Genomic DNA, 8,117 nt, shown 5'->3' with positions numbered 1-8,117 from the left:
GCTCCTGGGTCCCCATGTGTGATGATGAGAGGTCTGGTCTACTGGTCCTCATGACCGGCCTCCGGTTCACTGCGTGTGACGAGAGGTTGGATCTTCAGTGGCATCTCCATGTCCATTGGATGGTCCGGGAAGTCGAACTGGTGTCCTTTTGTAGTCCTTTCAGTTGTAAATAAACTAATATTAAGACCGAGATCTAATTCTAATTTAATAAAGTGCTTAAAGTAAAATATCACAATTACCGACAACTGCTAGATTTAGCGAAACGGAATAAGGGGATTAGCGAAAGCTTCCAAGTGAAGCCTGCTGGTGTCCTTTTGTGGTCCTTTCATTTCTAATTAAACCAATATTAAGACCTAAATCTAATTCTAATTTAATAAAAAGAGCTGAAAGTAAAATATCACAATTACCGACAACTGCTAGATTTAATGAAACGGAATAAGGGGATTAGCGAAAACGTCCAAGTGAAGCTTGCCTCTGGTGCATGAATCCTCCATGGCTCCAACGGTCTTCTGGTCATTATGGGATGTGTGTAGCTCCTCCATGGCTCCAACCGTCTTCTGGTCATCCTGGGCTGTGTGTAGCTCCTTATATACTCCAGACTCTAACTTGCACGTGGTAACTACAGGTTTGACTATGGGATCAAATGACTGGACTCCCCTCCTAAGGGTTGTATAGTCAATTTAGGATACAGAAAGTATCAGAGTAAGGGGAATTAACAGATCATGGGCATATACAGGAATAATGGAAAACATTAAATGGCCAATCATTTTAGGAAGGAATAGGAATGGGTCCCAGAGCCTAATCCAAGTTAACCTTATGGATTGGATAAAACCGCATACCCTAGTATCCTCCAAGAAAGCGCACTCGACCTAAACCAAGATCCTTATGGCTAGGATTTACGAGAGAACAGACAATCACCGATTGACTGGGACAGAGGTAGAGGTACAGGTAGTAGGAGTGAGAGTCTTTTGGTTCCTATATATATGCACAATCAGAAAGGAATAATATTAAAAGTGGCTACTCATTACGCAACATCAAGCCACAGTTGTACTCATTTAAGAGTTAACTGGACGGGTGCCACAGTTGTACTCATTTAAGAGTTAACTGGACGGGCGGAGGTTTCACCACCTGTTGTAAAGGGAAGGGGAGGGGAAGAGGGGATTATAGGGAGAGAAGGGGAATGGTGGCACAGGTGTTTACTCACTCCACATCATCAAGCCACAGTTGTACTCATTTAAGAGTTAACTGGACGGGCGCCACAGTTGTACTCATTTAAGAGTTAACTGGACGGGTGGAGGTTTCCCCACCTGTAGTGCAGGTAGAAAGGAGAGAGAAAAGGAATATAATATTTTTAGATGGTAAGAACCAATCATTATTAATCCTAAATAACTATCTAAGGGAAATTAACCGCATATATAGGGAATATTGGAAAACATTAAGTAGCCAATGGTTTTAGGATGGAACAGGAATGAGTAACAGAGCCTAATCCAAGTTAACCTTATGGATTGGGTGAAACTGCATAACCTAGTATCCTCCCCGAAAGCGCACTCAACCTGGACCAAGAGCCTTATGGCCAGGAGAGAGAAAGTCAGTTTGTTAGGAGACAGTCAAGGCCCTGGAGTGGCCAAGGTTTTCGCGGGTTAGGTTTGTTAAGTTTTACGAGGAACACACCCCGTGGGACGCCATCGCGACCCTTGGTTATGGTGCGGACACCGGGTTGCACTCTCCATTGAAACCAAACCAGACACAAAACCCTCCTGTGACCAACTGGTATAGAAGTAGAGGTAAAGGTGGCAAGAAGGAGAGAGTTAATTTAGTTCCCATATATGTATTTTAATATTAAGGTTAAAAATAAGGTTTTAAGTTTAGGTTTAGGCGCCGTAGTCTGAGTATTAGGGTTAGAGTAAGGGTTTAGGTTAGGTTTAGGTGTTAGGTTTAGGTGTAGTAGTCCGAGTTTTAGGTTTAGAGTAAGGGTTTGGGTTAGGCATAGGTATATTAGTCTGTAAATTTAGGTTTAGGATAAGGGTTTGGGTTAGGCTTAGGTATAAGTAATAAAGGTTTAGGTTAAGGTGAGACATTAATATAAAAGACTTGGCCACTAAGCCTTACATTAAGACTATGCTAACTAATATATTAGTGGCCTGCTACAGATTTTGTGGGCAATAAGGTCTAAAGGTTATTAAAACAGCTAAATATTGGAACACAATCATCAGTAGTTACCCAGACGTCAAAGGGTGTTTCGGCCAAAAAACTATACACCCTCGGTCTGGGCAGGCCCACCAGGAGTGATCAAGTCCCAGTGTGTGTTCCTCAGGGTCAATCAGACAGTTTTTAGGCTTAAAAGGTCTATTGAGAGCTATGTTTTAATCTATTTTGAAGTGAAACCTGAAAAGGGAATTAACTCATATGATTAAACTAACGTTTTGAAGGGTATTAACCAGTAAATTCTATAACAATAAGAATATTGAATACCTAATATTGAATAAACTCAACTGCTCCGCTGGTCTTCGAGGGTCGCTCCTGGGTCTCCATGTGTGATGACAGGTTGGGTCTGGTCCGCTGGTCGTCTGGACTCGTCTCTGGGTCTGGTCTGTTGGTCTTCATAAGTTGCTCCTGGGTCCCCATGTGTGATGATGAGAGGTCTGGTCTACTGGTCCTCATGACCGGCCTCCGGTTCACTGCGTGTGACGAGAGGTTGGATCTTCAGTGGCATCTCCATGTCCATTGGATGGTCCGGGAAGTCGAACTGGTGTCCTTTTGTAGTCCTTTCAGTTGTAAATAAACTAATATTAAGACCGAGATCTAATTCTAATTTAATAAAGTGCTTAAAGTAAAATATCACAATTACCGACAACTGCTAGATTTAGCGAAACGGAATAAGGGGATTAGCGAAAGCTTCCAAGTGAAGCCTGCTGGTGTCCTTTTGTGGTCCTTTCATTTCTAATTAAACCAATATTAAGACCTAAATCTAATTCTAATTTAATAAAAAGAGCTGAAAGTAAAATATCACAATTACCGACAACTGCTAGATTTAATGAAACGGAATAAGGGGATTAGCGAAAACGTCCAAGTGAAGCTTGCCTCTGGTGCATGAATCCTCCATGGCTCCAACGGTCTTCTGGTCATTATGGGATGTGTGTAGCTCCTCCATGGCTCCAACCGTCTTCTGGTCATCCTGGGCTGTGTGTAGCTCCTTATATACTCCAGACTCTAACTTGCACGTGGTAACTACAGGTTTGACTATGGGATCAAATGACTGGACTCCCCTCCTAAGGGTTGTATAGTCAATTTAGGATACAGAAAGTATCAGAGTAAGGGGAATTAACAGATCATGGGCATATACAGGAATAATGGAAAACATTAAATGGCCAATCATTTTAGGAAGGAATAGGAATGGGTCCCAGAGCCTAATCCAAGTTAACCTTATGGATTGGATAAAACCGCATACCCTAGTATCCTCCAAGAAAGCGCACTCGACCTAAACCAAGATCCTTATGGCTAGGATTTACGAGAGAACAGACAATCACCGATTGACTGGGACAGAGGTAGAGGTACAGGTAGTAGGAGTGAGAGTCTTTTGGTTCCTATATATATGCACAATCAGAAAGGAATAATATTAAAAGTGGCTACTCATTACGCAACATCAAGCCACAGTTGTACTCATTTAAGAGTTAACTGGACGGGTGCCACAGTTGTACTCATTTAAGAGTTAACTGGACGGGCGGAGGTTTCACCACCTGTTGTAAAGGGAAGGGGAGGGGAAGAGGGGATTATAGGGAGAGAAGGGGAATGGTGGCACAGGTGTTTACTCACTCCACATCATCAAGCCACAGTTGTACTCATTTAAGAGTTAACTGGACGGGCGCCACAGTTGTACTCATTTAAGAGTTAACTGGACGGGTGGAGGTTTCCCCACCTGTAGTGCAGGTAGAAAGGAGAGAGAAAAGGAATATAATATTTTTAGATGGTAAGAACCAATCATTATTAATCCTAAATAACTATCTAAGGGAAATTAACCGCATATATAGGGAATATTGGAAAACATTAAGTAGCCAATGGTTTTAGGATGGAACAGGAATGAGTAACAGAGCCTAATCCAAGTTAACCTTATGGATTGGGTGAAACTGCATAACCTAGTATCCTCCCCGAAAGCGCACTCAACCTGGACCAAGAGCCTTATGGCCAGGAGAGAGAAAGTCAGTTTGTTAGGAGACAGTCAAGGCCCTGGAGTGGCCAAGGTTTTCGCGGGTTAGGTTTGTTAAGTTTTACGAGGAACACACCCCGTGGGACGCCATCGCGACCCTTGGTTATGGTGCGGACACCGGGTTGCACTCTCCATTGAAACCAAACCAGACACAAAACCCTCCTGTGACCAACTGGTATAGAAGTAGAGGTAAAGGTGGCAAGAAGGAGAGAGTTAATTTAGTTCCCATATATGTATTTTAATATTAAGGTTAAAAATAAGGTTTTAAGTTTAGGTTTAGGCGCCGTAGTCTGAGTATTAGGGTTAGAGTAAGGGTTTAGGTTAGGTTTAGGTGTTAGGTTTAGGTGTAGTAGTCCGAGTTTTAGGTTTAGAGTAAGGGTTTGGGTTAGGCATAGGTATATTAGTCTGTAAATTTAGGTTTAGGATAAGGGTTTGGGTTAGGCTTAGGTATAAGTAATAAAGGTTTAGGTTAAGGTGAGACATTAATATAAAAGACTTGGCCACTAAGCCTTACATTAAGACTATGCTAACTAATATATTAGTGGCCTGCTACAGATTTTGTGGGCAATAAGGTCTAAAGGTTATTAAAACAGCTAAATATTGGAACACAATCATCAGTAGTTACCCAGACGTCAAAGGGTGTTTCGGCCAAAAAACTATACACCCTCGGTCTGGGCAGGCCCACCAGGAGTGATCAAGTCCCAGTGTGTGTTCCTCAGGGTCAATCAGACAGTTTTTAGGCTTAAAAGGTCTATTGAGAGCTATGTTTTAATCTATTTTGAAGTGAAACCTGAAAAGGGAATTAACTCATATGATTAAACTAACGTTTTGAAGGGTATTAACCAGTAAATTCTATAACAATAAGAATATTGAATACCTAATATTGAATAAACTCAACTGCTCCGCTGGTCTTCGAGGGTCGCTCCTGGGTCTCCATGTGTGATGACAGGTTGGGTCTGGTCCGCTGGTCGTCTGGACTCGTCTCTGGGTCTGGTCTGTTGGTCTTCATAAGTTGCTCCTGGGTCCCCATGTGTGATGATGAGAGGTCTGGTCTACTGGTCCTCATGACCGGCCTCCGGTTCACTGCGTGTGACGAGAGGTTGGATCTTCAGTGGCATCTCCATGTCCATTGGATGGTCCGGGAAGTCGAACTGGTGTCCTTTTGTAGTCCTTTCAGTTGTAAATAAACTAATATTAAGACCGAGATCTAATTCTAATTTAATAAAGTGCTTAAAGTAAAATATCACAATTACCGACAACTGCTAGATTTAGCGAAACGGAATAAGGGGATTAGCGAAAGCTTCCAAGTGAAGCCTGCTGGTGTCCTTTTGTGGTCCTTTCATTTCTAATTAAACCAATATTAAGACCTAAATCTAATTCTAATTTAATAAAAAGAGCTGAAAGTAAAATATCACAATTACCGACAACTGCTAGATTTAATGAAACGGAATAAGGGGATTAGCGAAAACGTCCAAGTGAAGCTTGCCTCTGGTGCATGAATCCTCCATGGCTCCAACGGTCTTCTGGTCATTATGGGATGTGTGTAGCTCCTCCATGGCTCCAACCGTCTTCTGGTCATCCTGGGCTGTGTGTAGCTCCTTATATACTCCAGACTCTAACTTGCACGTGGTAACTACAGGTTTGACTATGGGATCAAATGACTGGACTCCCCTCCTAAGGGTTGTATAGTCAATTTAGGATACAGAAAGTATCAGAGTAAGGGGAATTAACAGATCATGGGCATATACAGGAATAATGGAAAACATTAAATGGCCAATCATTTTAGGAAGGAATAGGAATGGGTCCCAGAGCCTAATCCAAGTTAACCTTATGGATTGGATAAAACCGCATACCCTAGTATCCTCCAAGAAAGCGCACTCGACCTAAACCAAGATCCTTATGGCTAGGATTTACGAGAGAACAGACAATCACCGATTGACTGGGACAGAGGTAGAGGTACAGGTAGTAGGAGTGAGAGTCTTTTGGTTCCTATATATATGCACAATCAGAAAGGAATAATATTAAAAGTGGCTACTCATTACGCAACATCAAGCCACAGTTGTACTCATTTAAGAGTTAACTGGACGGGTGCCACAGTTGTACTCATTTAAGAGTTAACTGGACGGGCGGAGGTTTCACCACCTGTTGTAAAGGGAAGGGGAGGGGAAGAGGGGATTATAGGGAGAGAAGGGGAATGGTGGCACAGGTGTTTACTCACTCCACATCATCAAGCCACAGTTGTACTCATTTAAGAGTTAACTGGACGGGCGCCACAGTTGTACTCATTTAAGAGTTAACTGGACGGGTGGAGGTTTCCCCACCTGTAGTGCAGGTAGAAAGGAGAGAGAAAAGGAATATAATATTTTTAGATGGTAAGAACCAATCATTATTAATCCTAAATAACTATCTAAGGGAAATTAACCGCATATATAGGGAATAATGGAAAACATTAAGTAGCCAATGGTTTTAGGATGGAACAGGAATGAGTAACAGAGCCTAATCCAAGTTAACCTTATGGATTGGGTGAAACTGCATAACCTAGTATCCTCCCCGAAAGCGCACTCAACCTGGACCAAGAGCCTTATGGCCAGGAGAGAGAAAGTCAGTTTGTTAGGAGACAGTCAAGGCCCTGGAGTGGCCAAGGTTTTCGCGGGTTAGGTTTGTTAAGTTTTACGAGGAACACACCCCGTGGGACGCCATCGCGACCCTTGGTTATGGTGCGGACACCGGGTTGCACTCTCCATTGAAACCAAACCAGACACAAAACCCTCCTGTGACCAACTGGTATAGAAGTAGAGGTAAAGGTGGCAAGAAGGAGAGAGTTAATTTAGTTCCCATATATGTATTTTAATATTAAGGTTAAAAATAAGGTTTTAAGTTTAGGTTTAGGCGCCGTAGTCTGAGTATTAGGGTTAGAGTAAGGGTTTAGGTTAGGTTTAGGTGTTAGGTTTAGGTGTAGTAGTCCGAGTTTTAGGTTTAGAGTAAGGGTTTGGGTTAGGCATAGGTATATTAGTCTGTAAATTTAGGTTTAGGATAAGGGTTTGGGTTAGGCTTAGGTATAAGTAATAAAGGTTTAGGTTAAGGTGAGACATTAATATAAAAGACTTGGCCACTAAGCCTTACATTAAGACTATGCTAACTAATATATTAGTGGCCTGCTACAGATTTTGTGGGCAATAAGGTCTAAAGGTTATTAAAACAGCTAAATATTGGAACACAATCATCAGTAGTTACCCAGACGTCAAAGGGTGTTTCGGCCAAAAAACTATACACCCTCGGTCTGGGCAGGCCCACCAGGAGTGATCAAGTCCCAGTGTGTGTTCCTCAGGGTCAATCAGACAGTTTTTAGGCTTAAAAGGTCTATTGAGAGCTATGTTTTAATCTATTTTGAAGTGAAACCTGAAAAGGGAATTAACTCATATGATTAAACTAACGTTTTGAAGGGTATTAACCAGTAAATTCTATAACAATAAGAATATTGAATACCTAATATTGAATAAACTCAACTGCTCCGCTGGTCTTCGAGGGTCGCTCCTGGGTCTCCATGTGTGATGACAGGTTGGGTCTGGTCCGCTGGTCGTCTGGACTCGTCTCTGGGTCTGGTCTGTTGGTCTTCATAAGTTGCTCCTGGGTCCCCATGTGTGATGATGAGAGGTCTGGTCTACTGGTCCTCATGACCGGCCTCCGGTTCACTGCGTGTGACGAGAGGTTGGATCTTCAGTGGCATCTCCATGTCCATTGGATGGTCCGGGAAGTCGAACTGGTGTCCTTTTGTAGTCCTTTCAGTTGTAAATAAACTAATATTAAGACCGAGATCTAATTCTAATTTAATAAAGTGCTTAAAGTAAAATATCACAATTACCGACAACTGCTAGATTTAGCGAAACGGAATAAGGGGATTAGCGAAAGCTTC

The sequence above is a fragment of the Borostomias antarcticus genome, assembly GCF_949987555.1.
Source record: "Borostomias antarcticus genome assembly, contig: scaffold_126, whole genome shotgun sequence".
Classification (NCBI taxonomy): domain Eukaryota; kingdom Metazoa; phylum Chordata; class Actinopteri; order Stomiiformes; family Stomiidae; genus Borostomias; species Borostomias antarcticus.
Note: the sequence above shows the minus strand (reverse complement) of the source record.